The sequence below is a fragment of the Coffea eugenioides genome, chromosome 8 (assembly GCF_003713205.1).
Source record: "Coffea eugenioides isolate CCC68of chromosome 8, Ceug_1.0, whole genome shotgun sequence".
NCBI lineage: Eukaryota > Viridiplantae > Streptophyta > Magnoliopsida > Gentianales > Rubiaceae > Coffea > Coffea eugenioides.
The window spans coordinates 43,412,773-43,432,199 of NC_040042.1; the positions used below are offsets into that span (position 1 = coordinate 43,412,773).

The following is a 19,427-nucleotide window of genomic DNA, read 5'->3' on the forward strand; positions in this document are numbered from 1 at the left end:
TTATTATTTCCTATGTTGATAGTGTATAAGTATATGCATCCTAATCTTGCAAAATGAATTCATCATTTGAAAGTATTGCTATTAAATTCCACAGTTAAAATGAAAGAAATGAATTCATCCTTTGAAAGTATTGCTATATATAGCCATTGTATATAACAGCAATTTGATGGCAGATGGAATTCATCCTTTGAAAGTATTGCTATATTGCTATTCATGAAAGCTTTTTTCTTTCTTTCTTCCTTTCTTTTTATAACAGCAATTTGATAAAGCTAAAAATCATGATATACGGTTCAAGTCTCTGGATTTTCGGGCCCATCGCATGGAGGCTTTGGGATATTGGCAGATGGAGCCCAATACTTTAGCTCCCTGTCTAACGGCTAGAGGCCTGAAACTCAGACTCATCTAAGCATGTCCGTTAGGATTTTTTTTTTTAAAAAAAAGGTTTGAATTGTGTTCTTAGTTATCATCTAAAAAATAATAAAAAATATAAAATTTGTCTTTGGATTTTCTTTTTTCTTTTTTTTGCAAATTATTTAATTGTAATAACTTGTATGATTCGTTTATGCGAAACAAAAATGTGACTGAGTTAGAAAAGATTCCAAAATAAAATGGCAAATAATAGGAAAAATTTTCCAGACTTAGCTCTTTGTGTATTTTATTTCTTGTTATTCAAGCCTACTGAAAATGGACCTTATCTATAATATGACATATAATCTCCTACAAAATGCGCAAGCTTAAAAAATATATGGCACATACATGACATTTTTCTTTTCCTACGAGGCATATTAAAGTACCGTGTAAGACTATCCAGAACAAAGTGGCACTTTCTTTGATGTTTCCCAAATCAGAACAAAATCAAGATTCAATTTTTTCGATTACTAATCAATGAAAATTGTAGCCAATTCTTTCCAATGATTGCCTTTTGTGGGTATTATACACTCGTCGATATATGTACACAATTTAGTTGCCACAAAGATTAACTCATAAAAAGATTCAATAATCCCCATGCAATCTGATTTCCACGTACAATGATTTGGTCAATTTTTACCAAAAAAAATTCAACCATAAAGTATTTTTGAGAGATCAAAATATAATTGTTACATCTTTCCCTAACGTTTTTTGGCACTAAAGACGTTGATCAGCTTTAGAAAAATTATGGGTTTTTTTTTTTGGATGGGATGGGTAAAGAATCAAGGAGCTCTAAAAGGTTTCATCAACTTTTTGCCAGAAACTCAATCAATTGCATATCCTATGTGCATGTAAACTTTGTACCCAAAAAATCAATATCAATCAATCGTTGACCAATTTTCTTTTTCCCCGTGCATAACATCACCTAGCTCCAACTTCGCGTTACCTTCTTTGTGCAGATCGACATGCATATGATTATCACCTTTATTCTGGATATTAAATTTCGCAAATATATCACAAAGATAGATATGCAACGATGAGTATTTAATATCATGCATGCCCTTGAATCTGCCAAACCCTATAGCATATGAGACTCAACAGATGCAGGGTTGACTAGGTGGGTATGGTATAATTTACGGTCCAAATCGAGTATAATGATAGATTCATTTGAAAAATAAATGCCCTAAATCGAATATGTTTCATCCTATTCTATCTTAGTGGTGAATTGCACCATGCATGCAATGCAGTAGCAACTTAATTAGATGCCTCGAATCCCATGTTATTGTATAAATACATGCTCACATTTATATTACATTGGACACTTTCAAGTTTTAATGACAATTTTTATAAATATTAACACAGAAGCATCTCTTCACCAATTGCATACAAACCTGTTTCATATAGCACTTTTATAAATACTAACACATAAGCATCTCTTCACCAATTGCATACCAGTTATACAAACCTGTTTCATATAGCACTCATGAATTTGTTCTTTGTGTTGATCCTCAAAGAAGGAAAATCCACCTGCAAAATATAGTTTTTGAAAGTTCAAGTTGGAGAATTCATCCACGCACCAGAGAAGTTCAAGTTGGAGAGAGAAAACAAATGTATATAAAAAGCATTATTCTAGAAATAACTAATTCATAAACAATGTTTGTAAAGGGATTTCTTTCAGTATCGCAACATGCTTGTGCACAAAAAGCTTTCCTTGAAAAGACTAAAACAAGTCCATATACCTTTATTCTTTATCCTTAAAAGGAGATTAATTAAAGCACCATAAAGTTATGGCAAATCAGGTTCTTGATGACTTAATTAAGCTTATTGTGCTTGGTGGACATTCTTTCTTAATTTGTTATTTACTATTAAATTGGGAAGCAACAGCACGATAAGGATCCAACATGTACTCTGAAGCACATAAATATGGCAGAACGTCAACAACAATATGATGCTTCATTAGCTCCTCAAAACAATGTATAATCCTGCCCTCCCTCTTCTAGAAATCAGACAATGCTCCAATGATGCAGCAGGAACACCATCTAAATTTTAAGAACTAGAAATCTGCATGAATTGATTTCATGTTTTAGACACCTAGACAATCTAAGCTTTGTGCTATTGGGGCCAATGTAGCATTTTCCCAGTTCTACGTTTGCAATCATAAACCCTCTCCTGTGTTATCTAAACTTCAATATGGAGCAGCATTTCGTTTTGTTTGGTTTCTAGGAAATTAATCATATGCACACTGGCCAATAAATCAGTCATTCATCAATTTCTAAAACGTAGTATATATACATTTCTATGCAGCAAGCAGCTGGAGAAAGAAAGAAGTAAAATGGAAATTCATTCCCACAAATCTAATGCTCTCTCAAGATTAGTTTTCCATATGGCATGAACTTTACAAGTCTTCCAAACTTTGCTTGTCCACAAATTCAATAAGACAAAACATGTACTAAGAAATTTCCGTTTGGGATAATTTTGTCTGGTTGTCCAACAAAGATCCAAATTATCTACGTTAAACCATGTATGACGAAGTTTCGTTTCGCCTCATGTTCTAAAGGGTTATAACTTATGTGGGACACATACATATGATTCCTATTCGATGGAAAAATTAATGCAGTACAAGATTTTTTTTTAATTGAAGCTGTACAAGAAATTATCTCGTTGTGCTACATGAAGGATTGCAAAAAGCACGAGTAATTTCATCTGTTTTGTATTGTATTAAGTTTATTAAAAAACTTCTTTTCACATATATGTCATTATTTGTTGTTCTAGATCATAACCCAAAAAAAAAATTAATAATCCATATAAGTACATAGCAGAAATGATACAATTGTAGAATTATGTAAATCATAAATTAATCTTAAAACGTCATAATACCAGCACAAAAGCAAGAAGAACTTTGGTACTAATCTACTTACAAGTTAATAAGAGATTTTTCAAGACATCTGTCTGAGAGCTTAGAGGGCTAGAACTGAGATAGCACGGATACTCTCCTCTTCAGAATCTGTGGTCTGCGACTGCCGAGCAAGAATCAATCTCTCGCTCACCAACCGGAGAGCCCGCTGCCACCTGGTGTTGGCGCCGTTAGTGAATCCTGGTGGCTGGGAACTGAAGGTTATCTGGCCCATCTGAAAGATGAACAATCTGGAAGCATAGGCTGCATTGATGAAAACCTGATGAAGAGGTTTGAAAGTAGTGAAGATGAACTTGATCAAAAAAGGGCCTACTAAGCTGGCCATTATTGGAGTGCTTAAGCACATGTGATGACCTGCGCTCAAGAGTTTGAGCTTTGCTACTAGAACCAAGTGAAACCCCATTTTTGCTAGGCTTTTCAGCAAGGGATTTGGAGTTTAGGGAGGAATCTTGGAAACCCTAGTTTTGTTTGTAAGAGGGAGTTATCTTAGCTATGTCCGTGTCAAATAGAGAAATACGTAATGAAGCACGAATAAAGCACCCCAAAAAGAAAAAGAAATGAAGCGTAAGGCACTGATTTGTTAGGCGAGAGAAAGAAAGAACAGCAAGGGAATTTATTTAAGGGATAATTTCAGAAACCTGCCATGAGGTTTCGAACAATTGTGGCCACCTCCCCTAAGATTTGAAAATGGCACTTATCTCTCTTGATATTATGAAAAGACAATGATAGCCTTTACAAACTTTAAAAATATTAAGTGAAAATAGGTTTTAAAAAAAACAATAATTCCTTTTTGGCAATGCTTCTTGATCCTAAAACTCTAATGGCATCTAATCTAGTACATTATACTTTATTTCTAATTTTTTGACTAGATTTATTGATCAATTTACAACAAGTCAACCAACCAATTAGGGAGGAATTTGTTAAAATAAGTATCGTCAAAAATTACTTAACTAAAAAATATGTCTAAAGTATCAAAAAAGAATGCTTTCAAAATATGGCTTAAATTTTCTTGCAAAAAATTAACTTGAAATTTTCACCCAACAGATAATGATGATAATTATTTTTTAACATTTCATTTGTTTTACATATCAAAGAGGAGTAATATTGAACATTCATTTTTTTTTTGTTTATTTCATCAATTGTTACCGGAGCATACTTCCTAGGGAAGATTTCTGTAATTTTTCAAATTTCAAGAGAGGTGAATGCAATTGTCAAAGACCTTAAGGAAGGTTACTGAAATTATCCTTTTATTCAATGATTCTCTTGTAATTATAGCATTTGCATACCACAAATGGAGAAAAATAGTGAAACCAAAACACACAAATTTTGGTTGATTTAGCCTTGTACCCTTCAACTGTACCGGAAATTCTCATTTTGGTGCCTAAATTTTAAATGAGACACTTCAATTTTGTACCACTTGTCAAACTTCTGTTGCATGCAATGTTTTCAGAACCGGACCGGACCGGCCGGTTCGACCGGTTGGACCGCGAACCGGCTATGTCACCGGTCCGGTCTAATGTTAAAGCCGGAAGTTCATGGAGAACCGTTGAAACCCGGACGAACCGTGCGAACCGTTAAGAACCGTGAACCGGCGGTTTTTTAAATTCTTCAACAAAATATCAAGAATGGTGTAGCTAAGATTCGAACCTGGGTCTCCAAGTTTAAATATGACAATCTTATCGCTAGACTGTACTTAAGTTTGTTGAGAATTCTACTTGACTAAAAAATATATTAAAACATCAAGTTTTTCTCTTATTTTTTTTTTTCAATTTTTTCTTCTTAACCATTTTTAACCCAAATATCCACAACAAGATTTTCTCAAGTCTTCACCATTATTATCAGGTTATTATCTTTAGCAGATTGTAAACAAGTTGAAAATTTTAACTTTTCTTGTTTTCCAACATTTTAGTAAGTTTAATTTTTTTCTTTTCAAGGTTTTTTTCTATATTATTATCTTTAGTTGATTTTTTGCATTTTCTTCTTTTTCCCCTCAATTTTCATATGTTTCCCTCATTTTTGTTTTATTTTTATTCGATTAATTAAGGATGAAATTTTTGCAAAAGTAGTGCACATCCGTGTAGGAATTGGGTAGGAATTACAAATAATAACATTGGGTTGGTCAAAAATATGGTAGTTGGCACATAATCGAAGCTATTGATAATTGAATTTAAAATAATTAATGGTATAGGATCATTGAATTTAATATAACATGTTAATTAGTAATGTTTAGTAGCAATTAATTTTTTATGTGTTTAACTGTATATTTGTTTTTCAAAAATTTTTAGTTTTTTTTAGTTTGAGCAATTAGATTTATATTTTTATAATAAAATTTTAACTTTTTCAGCTTAAGTTGATGAAATTGTGAAGGTGGTGTGGTTGCTTATCATGCCACTGATAAAAGTTTGCTATTCAAATAGTTTGTCTTAACTTGAACTCTTTTATGGATTTTTTTAAGGGTTGTAAAAGAATTTCAATATTTAATTTATTTATTTTTTGTGTTTTTATTTGTGATAATTGGTGCACATTTGGATTGTATCTATTTATGTTTATAATGAATTTATGAAAACTTGTGGTGAATTATGATATTTTAATTATATTTATCATTCCATGTTTTGTGTATAACTTTTAGAAAATTTATTATTATCATAACTTAAATTAAGTTATGTTGGTAAAGTTCAAGTGTAGAATGAAACCTGCTTAGTACTTAACACTTAAAAAAAAAAAAAAAAAACAGTGAACCTTTGAACCGGCTGGTTGGACCGGTCGAACCGCGAACCGGCCACCTCTCCGATTCACTGACCGGTCCGAGTTTAAAAACATTGGTTGCATGTGCTTCATCGGCAGAAGTCATAATCGACTTTGAGAATTAGCGTTTCCGTTCTTTGTGGGTCAAACACCAAGGTTTTTCCGCGCGTGAGTTATTGACAAGTGGTATCTGGTTCTTTTCGCATGATTTTTTTTTTTTGATAATAAAAGGGACTATATATTAAACAAACTTAAGTTATAGGTACAAAACGAGGGAAACAAATTCCCTTAAGATCTGCATCTACTAGACTTCTCAAAGCATAAGAAATACTTTCATAGCATACAAAATTCACGTCTTGTTGAGAACCCAGTTTTGCCAATCTGTCAGCACACTGGTTTGCTTATCGATAAGCATGTCTAAGTGTGACTTTCGGCAGGGCAGAGATCAGGAACCTGCAATCGGAGATAATTGAAACATACTCATGAGTTGAGGTATCTGCAGATTTAAACAAGTGTAGAGCAGTTTTAGCATCAATAAGCATCCTAATTTTGCAAAATGAATTCATCGTTTGAAAGTATTGCTACTAAATTCCTCAGTTAAAATGAAAGAAATGTAAGCACGAAGATTATGTTTCAATTTGAGAAAGCTTTTTTCTTTCTGTCTTCCTTTCTTTTTATAACAGCAATTTTTAAAAGCTAAAAATCATGATAGACGGTTCAAGTCCCTGGGTTATCGGGCCCATCGCATGGAGGCTTTGGGATAATGACACATGGAGCCCAATACTTTATCTCTAGAGGCCTGAACTCAGACTGATCTCACCATGTCATATTAGTTCAACAACAATTCAACTTTAAGAAGCTCCGTACAGTTGTTTGGGCCAAGCCCATTCTTACCTTAGGCTTATGATGTGAACTATTTTTTTTTTTCCTGTGGGAATGATGCTAGTCACGGTGTCATGGCATTTAAACGAAAAAAATAGTAAAGTTGCCCGTCTGGATTTTTTTTATTAGAAAAAAAAAAGGTTTGAATTGTGTTTTTAGTTACCATCCAAAAAATAATAAAAAATATAAAAGTTGCCTTTGGATTTTCTTTTTTCTTTTTGGCAAATTATTTAATTGTAATAACTTGTATGATTCGTTTTGTGAGACAAAAATGTGACTGAGTTAGGAAAGATTCCAAAATAAAATGGCAAATAATAGGAAAAATTTTCCAGACTTAGCTCTTTGTGTATTTTATTTCTTGTTATTCTAGCCTACTGAAAATGGACCTTATCTGTAATATGACATATAATCTCCTACAAAATGCGCAAGCTTCAAAAAGATATGGCACATACTAGGGGTGGCAATCGGGTCCGTTTCGGGTTGACGAGTCAGGTTGAGACCCACGTGTAACAGAAAACCCGCTGATCTGAACCTGACCCGCCAACCCGAAACGGGTCAGGATACCTGACTCGAATCCGAAAATTTCAGGTTGGCGGGGGTCGACCCGAAATGACCCGAAACTTAATTTTAATTTATTAATTTACCACTATAATTTCTAATAAAACCAATTTCGTACAAGACTAACTACATAATCAAGTAATAAAATTTAAATAAATAATCTCAAACCAAATCTAAAATAAATTAAAACACCGTAAAAGTGTTTTAACCCAAACCAAATATAAAATAAATTAAAACTGTATAAAAGTAAAAAATAATATTATACATTATTTGTCCAAATATAATAATTTTAACTTCACACAAGTTAAATAAATTCATTTAGGATTAAGTGATTAATGCCTTTGGCAAAAAAGAATAACTTAGTTTAGTAGATAAAATAATTTTATGTTTATTAAATTATTTTTAATTCGTAAACGGGTTATCGGGTCATATCAGGTCACCCACGTGTTGACCCGAATTCGACCCATTTTCTTTTCGGGTCCATCGGATTCGACCCGATTCTGACCCGAACCCGCGAAATCTCAACCCAAATCCATTAATTTAGTGTTAGGTTCGTGTCGTGCTTTCATATCGTGTTGGAAATTGACATCCCTAGCACATACATGACATTTTTCTTTTCCTACGAGGCGTATTAAAGTACCGTGTAAGACTATCCAGAACAAAGTGGCACTTTCTTTGATGTTTCCCGAATCAGCACAAAATCAAGATTCAATTTTTTCGATTACTAATCAATTAAAAGTGTAGCCAATTCTTTCCAATGATTGCCTTTTGTGGGTATTGTACACTCGTCGATACATGTACACAATTCAGTTGCCACAAAGATTAACTCATTAAAAGATTCAATAATCCCCATGCAATCTGATTTCCACAATGATTTGGTCAATTTTTACCAAAAAAAATTCAACCATAAAGTACTTTTGGGAGATCAAAATATAATTGTTTCGTCTTTCCCTAACGTTTTTTGGCACTAAAGACGTTGATCAGCTTTAGAAAAATTATGGTTTTTTTTTTTGGATGGGTTGGGTAAAGAATCAAGGAGCTCTAAAAGGTTTCATCAACTTTTTGCCAGAAACTCAATCAATTGTATATCCTATGTGCATGTAAACTTTGTACCCAAAAAATCAATATCAATCAATCGTTGACCAATTTTCTTTTTCCCCGTGCATAACATCACCTAGCTCCAACTTCGCGTTACCTTCTTTGTGCAGATCGACATGCATATGATTATCACCTTTATTCTGGATATTAAATTTCGCAAATATATCACAAAGATAGATATGCAACGATGAGTATTTAATATCATGCATGCCCTTGAATCTGCCAAACCCTATAGCATATGAGACTCAACAGATGCAGGGTTGACTAGGTGGGTATGGTATAATTTACGGTCCAAATCGAGTATAATGATAGATTCATTTGAAAAATAAATGCCCTAAATCGAATATGTTTCATCCTATTCTATCTTAGTGGTGAATTGCACCATGCATGCAATGCAGTAGCAACTTAATTAGATGCCTCGAATCCCATGTTATTGTAAAAATACATGCTCACATTTATTTTACATCGGACACTTTCAAGTTTTAATGACAATTTTTATAAATACTAACACAGAAGCATCTCTTCACCAATTGCATACAAACCTGTTTCATATAGCACTTTTATAAATACTAACACATAAGCATCTCTTCACCAATTGCATACCAGTTATACAAACCTGTTTCATATAGCACTCATGAATTTGTTCTTTGTGTTGATCCTCAAAGAAGGAAAATCCACCTGCAAAATATAGTTTTTGAAAGTTCAAGTTGGAGAATTCATCCACGCACCAGAGAAGTTCAAGTTGGAGAGAGAAAACAAATGTATATAAAAAGCATTATTCTAGAAATAACTAATTCATAAACAATGTTTGTAAAGGGATTTCTTTCAGTATCGCAACATGCTTGTGCACAAAAAGCTTTCCTTGAAAAGACTAAAACAAGTCCATATACCTTTATTCTTTATCCTTAAAAGGAGATTAATTAAAGCACCATAAAGTTATGGCAAATCAGGTTCTTGATGACTTAATTAAGCTTATTGTGCTTGGTGGACATTCTTTCTTAATTTGTTATTTACTATTAAATTGGGAAGCAACAGCACGATAAGGATCCAACATGTACTCTGAAGCACATAAATATGGCAGAACGTCAACAACAATATGATGCTTCATTAGCTCCTCAAAACAATGTATAATCCTGCCCTCCCTCTTCTAGAAATCAGACAATGCTCCAATGATGCAGCAGGAACACCATCTAAATTTTAAGAACTAGAAATCTGCATGAATTGATTTCATGTTTTAGACACCTAGACAATCTAAGCTTTGTGCTATTGGGGCCAATGTAGCATTTTCCCAGTTCTACGTTTGCAATCATAAACCCTCTCCTGTGTTATCTAAACTTCAATATGGAGCAGCATTTCGTTTTGTTTGGTTTCTAGGAAATTAATCATATGCACACTGGCCAATAAATCAGTCATTCATCAATTTCTAAAACGTAGTACATATACATTTCTATGCAGCAAGCAGCTGGAGAAAGAAAGAAGTAAAATGGAAATTCATTCCCACAGATCTAATGCTCTCTCAAGATTAGTTTTCCATATGGCATGAACTTTACAAGTCTTCCAAACTTTGCTTGTCCACAAATTCAATAAGACAAAACATGTACTAAGAAATTTCCGTTTGGGATAATTTTGTCTGGTTGTCCAACAAAGATCCAAATTATCTACGTTAAACCATGTATGACGAAGTTTCGTTTCGCCTCATGTTCTAAAGGGTTATAACTTATGTGGGACACATACATATGATTCCTATTCGATGGAAAATTTAATGCAGTACAAGATTTTTTTTTTAATTGAAGCTGTACAAGAAATTATCTCGTTGTGCTACATGAAGGATTGCAAAAAGCACGAGTAATTTCATCTGTTTTGTATTGTATTAAGTTTATTAAAAAACTTCTTTTCACATATATGTCATTATTTGTTGTTCTAGATCATAACCCAAAAAAAAAATTAATAATCCATATAAGTACATAGCAGAAATGATACAATTGTATGTAAATCATAAATTAATCTTAAAACGTCATAATACCAGCACAAAAGCAAGAAGAACTTTGGTACTAATCTACTTACAAGTTAATAAGAGATTTTTCAAGACATCTGTCTGAGAGCTTAGAGGGCTAGAACTGAGATAGCACGGATACTCTCCTCTTCAGAATCTGTGGTCTGCGACTGCCGAGCAAGAATCAATCTCTCGCTCACCAACCGGAGAGCCCGCTGCCACCTGGTGTTGGCGCCGTTAGTGAATCCTGGTGGCTGGGAACTGAAGGCTATCTGGCCCATCTGAAAGATGAACAATCTGGAAGCATAGGCTGCATTGATGAAAACCTGATGAAGAGGTTTGAAAGTAGTGAAGATGAACTTGATCAAAAAAGGGCCTACTAAGCTGGCCATTATTGGAGTGCTTAAGCACATGTGATGACCTGCGCTCAAGAGTTTGAGCTTTGCTACTAGAACCAAGTGAAACCCCATTTTTGCTAGGCTTTTCAGCAAGGGATTTGGAGTTTAGGGAGGAATCTTGGAAACCCTAGCTTTGTTTGTAAGAGGGAGTTATCTTAGCTATGTCCGTGTCAAATAGAGAAATACGTAATGAAGCACGAATAAAGCACCCCAAAAAGAAAAAGAAATGAAGCGTAAGGCACTGATTTGTTAGGCGAGAGAAAGAAAGAACAGCAAGGGAATTTATTTAAGGGATAATTTCAGAAACCTCCCATGAGGTTTCGAACAATTGTGGCCACCTCCCCTAAGATTTGAAAATGGCACTTATCTCTCTTGATATTATGAAAAGACAATGATAGCCTTTACAAACTTTAAAAATATTAAGTGAAAATAGGTTTTAAAAAAAACAATAATTCCTTTTTGGCAATGCTTCTTGATCCTAAAACTCTAATGGCATCTAATCTAGTACATTATACTTTATTTCTAATTTTTTGACTAGATTTATTGATCAATTTACAACAAGTCAACCAACCAATTAGGGAGGAATTTGTTAAAATAAGTATCGTCAAAAATTACTTAACTAAAAAATATGTCTAAAGTATCAAAAAAGAATGCTTTCAAAATATGGCTTAAATTTTCTTGCAAAAAATTAACTTGAAATTTTCACCCAACAGATAATGATGATAATTATTTTTTAACATTTCATTTGTTTTACATATCAAAGAGGAGTAATATTGAACATTCATTTTTTTTTTGTTTATTTCATCAATTGTTACCGGAGCATACTTCCTAGGGAAGATTTATGTAATTTTTCAAATTTCAAGAGAGGTGAATGCAATTGTCAAAGACCTTAAGGAAGGTTACTGAAATTATCCTTTTATTCAATGATTCTCTTGTAATTATAGCATTTGCATACCACAAATGGAGAAAAATAGTGAAACCAAAACACACAAATTTTGGTTGATTTAGCCTTGTACCCTTCAACTGTACCGGAAATTCTCATTTTGGTGCCTAAATTTTAAATGAGACACTTCAATTTTGTACCACTTGTCAAACTTCTGTTGCTTGTGCTTCATCGGCAGAAGTCATAATCGACTTTGAGAATTAGCGTTTCCGTTCTTTGTGGGTCAAACACCGAGGTTTTTCCGCGCGTGAGTTATTGACAAGTGGTATCTGGTCCTTTTCGCATGAATTTTTTTTTTTTGATAATAAAAGGGACTATATATTAAACAAACTTAAGTTATAGGTACAAAACGAGGGAAACAAATTCCCTTAAGATCTGCATCTACTAGACTTTTCAAAGCATAAGAAATACTTTCATAGCATACAAAATTCACGTCTTGTTGAGCATCCAGTTTTGCCAATCTGTCAGCACACTGGTTTGTTTCTCGATAAGCATGTCTAAGTGTGACTTTCGCCAGGGCAGAGATCAGGAACCTGCAATCGGAGATAATTGAAGCATACTCATGAGTTGAGGTATCTGCAGATTTAAGCAAGTGTAGAGCAGTTTTAGCATCAATAAGCATCCTAATTTTGCAAAATGAATTCATCGTTTGAAAGTATTGCTATTAAATTCCTCAGTTAAAATGAAAGAAATGTAAGCACGAAGATTATGTTTCAATTTGAGAAAGCTTTTTTCTTTCTGTCTTCCTTTCTTTTTATAACAGCAATTTTTAAAAGCTAAAAATCATGATAGACGGTTCAAGTCCCTGGGTTATCGGGCCCATCGCATGGAGGCTTTGGGATAATGACACATGGAGCCCAATACTTTATCTCTAGAGGCCTGAACTCAGACTGATCTCACCATGTCATATTAGTTCAACAACAATTCAACTTTAAGAAGCTCCGTACAGTTGTTTGGGCCAAGCCCATTTTTACCTTCGGCTTATGATGTGAACTAATTTTTTTTTCCTGTGGGAATGATGCTACTCACGGTGTCATGGCATTTAAACGAAAAAAATAGTAAAGTTGCCCGTCTGGATTTTTTTTATTAGAAAAAAAAAGGTTTGAATTGTGTTTTTAGTTTCCATCCAAAAAATAATAAAAAATATAAAAGTTGCCTTTGGATTTTCTTTTTTCTTTTTGGCAAATTATTTAATTGTAATAACTTGTATGATTCGTTTTGTGATACAAAAATGTGACTGAGTTAGGAAAGATTCCAAAATAAAATGGCAAATAATAGGAAAAATTTTCCAGACTTAGCTCTTTGTGTATTTTATTTCTTGTTATTCTAGCCTACTGAAAATGGACCTTATCTGTAATATGACATATAATCTCCTACAAAATGCGCAAGCTTCAAAAAGATATGGCACATACTAGGGGTGGCAATCGGGTCCGTTTCGGGTTGACGGGTCAGGTTGAGACCCACGTATAACAGAAAACCCGCTGACCTGAACCTGACCCGCCAACCCGAAACGGGTCAGGATACCTGACTCGAACCCGAAAATTTCAGGTTGGCGGGGGGTCGACCCGAAATGACCCGAAACTTAATTTTAATTTATTAATTTACCACTGTAATTTCTAATAAAACCAATTTCGTACAAGACTAACTACATAATCAAGTAATAAAATTTAAATAAATAATCCCGAACCAAATCTAAAATAAATTAAAACACCGTAAAAGTGTTTTAACCCAAACCAAATATAAAATAAATTAAAACTGTATAAAAGTAAAAAATAATATTATACATTATTTGTCGAAATATAATAATTTCAACTTCACACAAGTTAAATAAATTCATTTAGGATTAAGTGATTAATGCCTTTGGAAAAAAAGAATAACTTAGTTTAGTTAGATAAAATAATTTTATGTTTATTAAATTATTTTTAATTGGTAAACGGGTTATCGGGTCATATCAGGTCACCCACGTGTTGACCCGAATTCGATCCATTTTCTTTTCGGGTCCATTGGATTCGACCCGATTCTGACCCGAACCCGCGAAACCTCAACCCAAATCCATTAATTTCGTGTTAGGTTCGTGTCGTGTTTTCATATCGTGTTGGAAATTGACACCCCTAGCACATACATGACATTTTTCTTTTCCTACGAGGCGTATTAAAGTACCGTGTAAGACTATCCAGAACAAAGTGGCACTTTCTTTGATGTTTCCCGAATCAGCACAAAATCAAGATTCAATTTTTTCGATTACTAATCAATTAAAAGTGTAGCCAATTCTTTCCAATGATTGCCTTTTGTGGGTATTATACACTCGTCGATACATGTACACAATTCAGTTGCCACAAAGATTAACTCATAAAAAGATTCAATAATCCCCATGCAATCTGATTTCCACAATGATTTGGTCAATTTTTACCAAAAAAAATTCAACCATAAAGTACTTTTGGGAGATCAAAATATAATTGTTTCGTCTTTCCCTAACGTTTTTTGGCACTAAAGACGTTGATCAGCTTTAGAAAAATTATGGTTTTTTTTTTTTGGATGGGATGGGTAAAGAATCAAGGAGCTCTAAAAGGTTTCATCAACTTTTTGCCAGAAACTCAATCAATTCTATATCCTATGTGCATGTAAACTTTGTACCCAAAAAATCAATATCAATCAATCGTTGACCAATTTTCTTTTTCCCCGTGCATAACATCACCTAGCTCCAACTTCGCGTTACCTTCTTTGTGCAGATCGACATGCATATGATTATCACCTTTATTCTGGATATTAAATTTCGCAAATATGTCACAAAGACAGATATGCAATGATGAGTATTTAATATCATACATGCCCTTGAATCAGCCAAACCCTATAGCACATGAGACTCAACAGATGCAGGGTTGACTAGGTGGGTATGGTATAATTTACGGTCCAAATCGAGTATAATGATAGATTCATTTGAAAAATAAATGCCCTAAATCGAATATGTTTCATCCTATTCTATCTTAGTGGTGAATTGCACCATGCATGCAATGCAGTAGCAACTTAATTAGATGCCTCGAATCCCATGTTATTGTAAAAATACATGCTCACATTTATTTTACATCGGACACTTTCAAGTTTTAATGACAATTTTTATAAATACTAACACAGAAGCATCTCTTCACCAATTGCATACAAACCTGTTTCATATAGCACTTTTATAAATACTAACACATAAGCATCTCTTCACCAATTGCATACCAGTTATACAAACCTGTTTCATATAGCACTCATGAATTTGTTCTTTGTGTTGATCCTCAAAGAAGGAAAATCCACCTGCAAAATATAGTTTTTGAAAGTTCAAGTTGGAGAATTCATCCACGCACCAGAGAAGTTCAAGTTGGAGAGAGAAAACAAATGTATATAAAAAGCATTATTCTAGAAATAACTAATTCATAAACAATGTTTGTAAAGGGATTTCTTTCAGTATCGCAACATGCTTGTGCACAAAAAGCTTTCCTTGAAAAGACTAAAACAAGTCCATATACCTTTATTCTTTATCCTTAAAAGGAGATTAATTAAAGCACCATAAAGTTATGGCAAATCAGGTTCTTGATGACTTAATTAAGCTTATTGTGCTTGGTGGACATTCTTTCTTAATTTGTTATTTACTATTAAATTGGGAAGCAACAGCACGATAAGGATCCAACATGTACTCTGAAGCACATAAATATGGCAGAACGTCAACAACAATATGATGCTTCATTAGCTCCTCAAAACAATGTATAATCCTGCCCTCCCTCTTCTAGAAATCAGACAATGCTCCAATGATGCAGCAGGAACACCATCTAAATTTTAAGAACTAGAAATCTGCATGAATTGATTTCATGTTTTAGACACCTAGACAATCTAAGCTTTGTGCTATTGGGGCCAATGTAGCATTTTCCCAGTTCTACGTTTGCAATCATAAACCCTCTCCTGTGTTATCTAAACTTCAATATGGAGCAGCATTTCGTTTTGTTTGGTTTCTAGGAAATTAATCATATGCACACTGGCCAATAAATCAGTCATTCATCAATTTCTAAAACGTAGTACATATACATTTCTATGCAGCAAGCAGCTGGAGAAAGAAAGAAGTAAAATGGAAATTCATTCCCACAGATCTAATGCTCTCTCAAGATTAGTTTTCCATATGGCATGAACTTTACAAGTCTTCCAAACTTTGCTTGTCCACAAATTCAATAAGACAAAACATGTACTAAGAAATTTCCGTTTGGGATAATTTTGTCTGGTTGTCCAACAAAGATCCAAATTATCTACGTTAAACCATGTATGACGAAGTTTCGTTTCGCCTCATGTTCTAAAGGGTTATAACTTATGTGGGACACATACATATGATTCCTATTCGATGGAAAATTTAATGCAGTACAAGATTTTTTTTTTAATTGAAGCTGTACAAGAAATTATCTCGTTGTGCTACATGAAGGATTGCAAAAAGCACGAGTAATTTCATCTGTTTTGTATTGTATTAAGTTTATTAAAAAACTTCTTTTCACATATATGTCATTATTTGTTGTTCTAGATCATAACCCAAAAAAAAAATTAATAATCCATATAAGTACATAGCAGAAATGATACAATTGTATGTAAATCATAAATTAATCTTAAAACGTCATAATACCAGCACAAAAGCAAGAAGAACTTTGGTACTAATCTACTTACAAGTTAATAAGAGATTTTTCAAGACATCTGTCTGAGAGCTTAGAGGGCTAGAACTGAGATAGCACGGATACTCTCCTCTTCAGAATCTGTGGTCTGCGACTGCCGAGCAAGAATCAATCTCTCGCTCACCAACCGGAGAGCCCGCTGCCACCTGGTGTTGGCGCCGTTAGTGAATCCTGGTGGCTGGGAACTGAAGGTTATCTGGCCCATCTGAAAGATGAACAATCTGGAAGAATAGGCTGCATTGATGAAAACCTGATGAAGAGGTTTGAAAGTAGTGAAGATGAACTTGAGCAAAAAAGGGCCTACTAAGCTGGCCATTATTGGAGTGCTTAAGCACATGTGATGACCTGCGCTCAAGAGTTTGAGCTTTGCTACTACTACTAGAACCAAGTGAAACCCCATTATTGCAAGGCTTTTCAGCTAGGGATTTGGAGTTTAGGGAGGAATCTTGGAAACCCTAGTTTTGTTTGTAAGAGGGAGCTATCTTAGCTATGTCTGTGTCAAATAGAGAAATACGTAATGAAGCACGAATAAAGCACCCCAAAAAGAAAAAGAAATGAAGCGTAAGGCACTGATTTGTTAGGCGAGAGAAAGAAAGAACAGCAAGGGAATTTATTTTAGGTATAATTTCAGAAACTTCCCATGAGGTTTCGAACAATTGTGGCCACCTCCCCTAAGATTTGAAAATGGCACTTATCTCTCTTGATATTATGAAAAGACAATGATAGCCTTTACAAACTTTAAAAATATTAAGTGAAAATAGGTTTTTAAAAAAAACAATAATTCCTTTTTGGCAATGCTTCTTGATCCTAAAACTCTAATGTCATCTAATTTAGTACATTACACTTTATTTCTAATTTTTGACTAGATTTATTAATCAATTTACAACAAGTCAACCACCCAATTAGAGAGGCATTTGTTAAAATAAGTATCTTCAAAAAGTACTTAACTAAAAAATATGTCTAAAGTATCAAAAAAGAATGCTTTCAAAATATGGCTTAAATTTTCCTGCAAAAAATTAACTTGAAATTTTCACCCAATAGATAACGGTGATAATAATTGACTTTTTAGTATTTAATTTGTTTTACATATTAGAGAGGAGTAACATTGAACATTCATTGTTTTTTTTATATCATCAATTGTTACCAAAGTATACTTTCTAGGGAAGGTTTCTGTAATTATTCAAATTTCAAGAGAGGTGAATGCAATTATCAAAAACCTTAAGGAAGGTTACTGAAATTATCCTTTTATTCAATGATTCTCTTGTAATTAGAGCATTTGCATACCACAAATGGAGAAAATTAGTGAAACCAAAACACACAAAATTTGGTTGACTTAGCTTTGTACCCTTCAACTGTACCGAAAATTCTCATTTTGGTGCCTAAATTTTAAATGAGACACTTTAATCCTTAAAATGTAGAAATTATCCCACTAAAGTTAGATAGATATTATATTTGAGTAGGACAAATTTTATAATTAGGGACTAAAGCGAGATAAATTTTTATACCTTAAGAACTAAAGTGGGATAAATTTTATATTTTAAAAACTAAAGTGTCCTATTTTAAAATTTAAGGATCGATGAAGGAATTTGACTATAATTGAAGGAAGCAAAGTGAAATTTATCCCAAAAAATCAGAATCAGTAGAATGTAAAGGATGGAGTTTGGGGGCTCCTGACACCGTTTTGATTTGGTATGGATGTGGTCCTCTATTTTGGAGATTGTACGAGATGAAAATTTTCTAGCTAAACCTTGACGACAGAACTAGTTTTGTATGGCCTAGTCTGGTGAGGTACTTGGACAGCAAAAAGAACAAGCAGGACGATTGCTTGGACTCAATCAAGCTTTTCTTTTTCTGAGAATACGATATTCAAAATGCGAGCCCCCCCAAAAAAAAAAAAAATCTGAACAAACAGTTCTGCAATAAAATCCCATTTGTGTCACTAAAGTAAAGGTGCTCCTTCCCACCAGAAGTAACTAAATAAAAAATTAGCAGAATAGTTTGAGGAAAGATTTTAAACGGAATTAGTTCCCTTTAATTAGTATCAACGTAGAAATTGGTTAAAAATCGAAGCAGCCCGAATTCTCCAGTCTAAACAGTTAGACAAAATTGATTTTGGCAGCTAAAACAGACTACAGGTCTGAAAACCCTGGTGGAAATAATCATGATTATCAATGGAGTCGGATATCTTCGCAATCTTGCTAGACTTAAACTTGCAGTTCTAATGCTTAAAAGTGTGTCAGAAACATTCTTCTTTAGGTGGAACATGCTCACCTAGGAAAAATTTTGTTTGAAGCAACTTCTAACTTTTAAACGCAATTCTTGTTTTGATGTTTTAGATTCTTAAATCCTCCAGCCTGGAGTACTTTAGAGACAGACTCTCAGTTACTTGTTTCCTCATAGCATCTACGCTTGTTTTTCATCAAAAGATGGATATGCTTAGATGCCGGAAGGAAATAGAAAACAAATTTTGTTCTTGAGAATCTTTTCCCTTGGTTTAGAAACTAAAAGGATGGTCTTTGTATCAGAGTAATTTTGTAGAAAAGGCTGAAAAAGAAGGTAGAAGAAAGACAAAATTGAAAGTTTTTTTCTTTCTGTGAAAAATTACAAAAGGCATATCCTAAATCAGGTAAACAATTTCTATTATTCTCAATTTAATATTTAAAAGTTATAATTTTAGTTGAAAATCATGAAATTTTCCTAAACAATCATAACTACAATACATCTTTACTAATTATTGTTTGCAACTTATAATTATTTTTGCTAACACACCTTGACTGGAATGCATAGGAGGCATTTGTGG

At 33.5% G+C, this 19,427-nt stretch overlaps 2 long non-coding RNA genes across 2 annotated transcripts; both read right to left on the reverse strand.

The window, feature by feature from the left end:
- Window positions 1-9,003: 9,003 nt before the first annotated feature.
- Window positions 9,004-11,218, reverse strand: LOC113779747. The gene is made up of 2 exons (XR_003469487.1): window positions 10,670-11,218; window positions 9,004-9,283 (listed from the first exon to the last, which is right to left on the reverse strand). It is a non-coding gene; the product is annotated as an uncharacterized LOC113779747 (long non-coding RNA).
- A 3,738-nt stretch (window positions 11,219-14,956) lies between these two features.
- On the reverse strand, window positions 14,957-17,177 carry LOC113779660. Its single transcript, XR_003469485.1, has 2 exons — window positions 16,623-17,177; window positions 14,957-15,236 (listed from the first exon to the last, which is right to left on the reverse strand). It is a non-coding gene; the product is annotated as an uncharacterized LOC113779660 (long non-coding RNA).
- Between the last annotated feature and the right edge of the window lie 2,250 nt (window positions 17,178-19,427).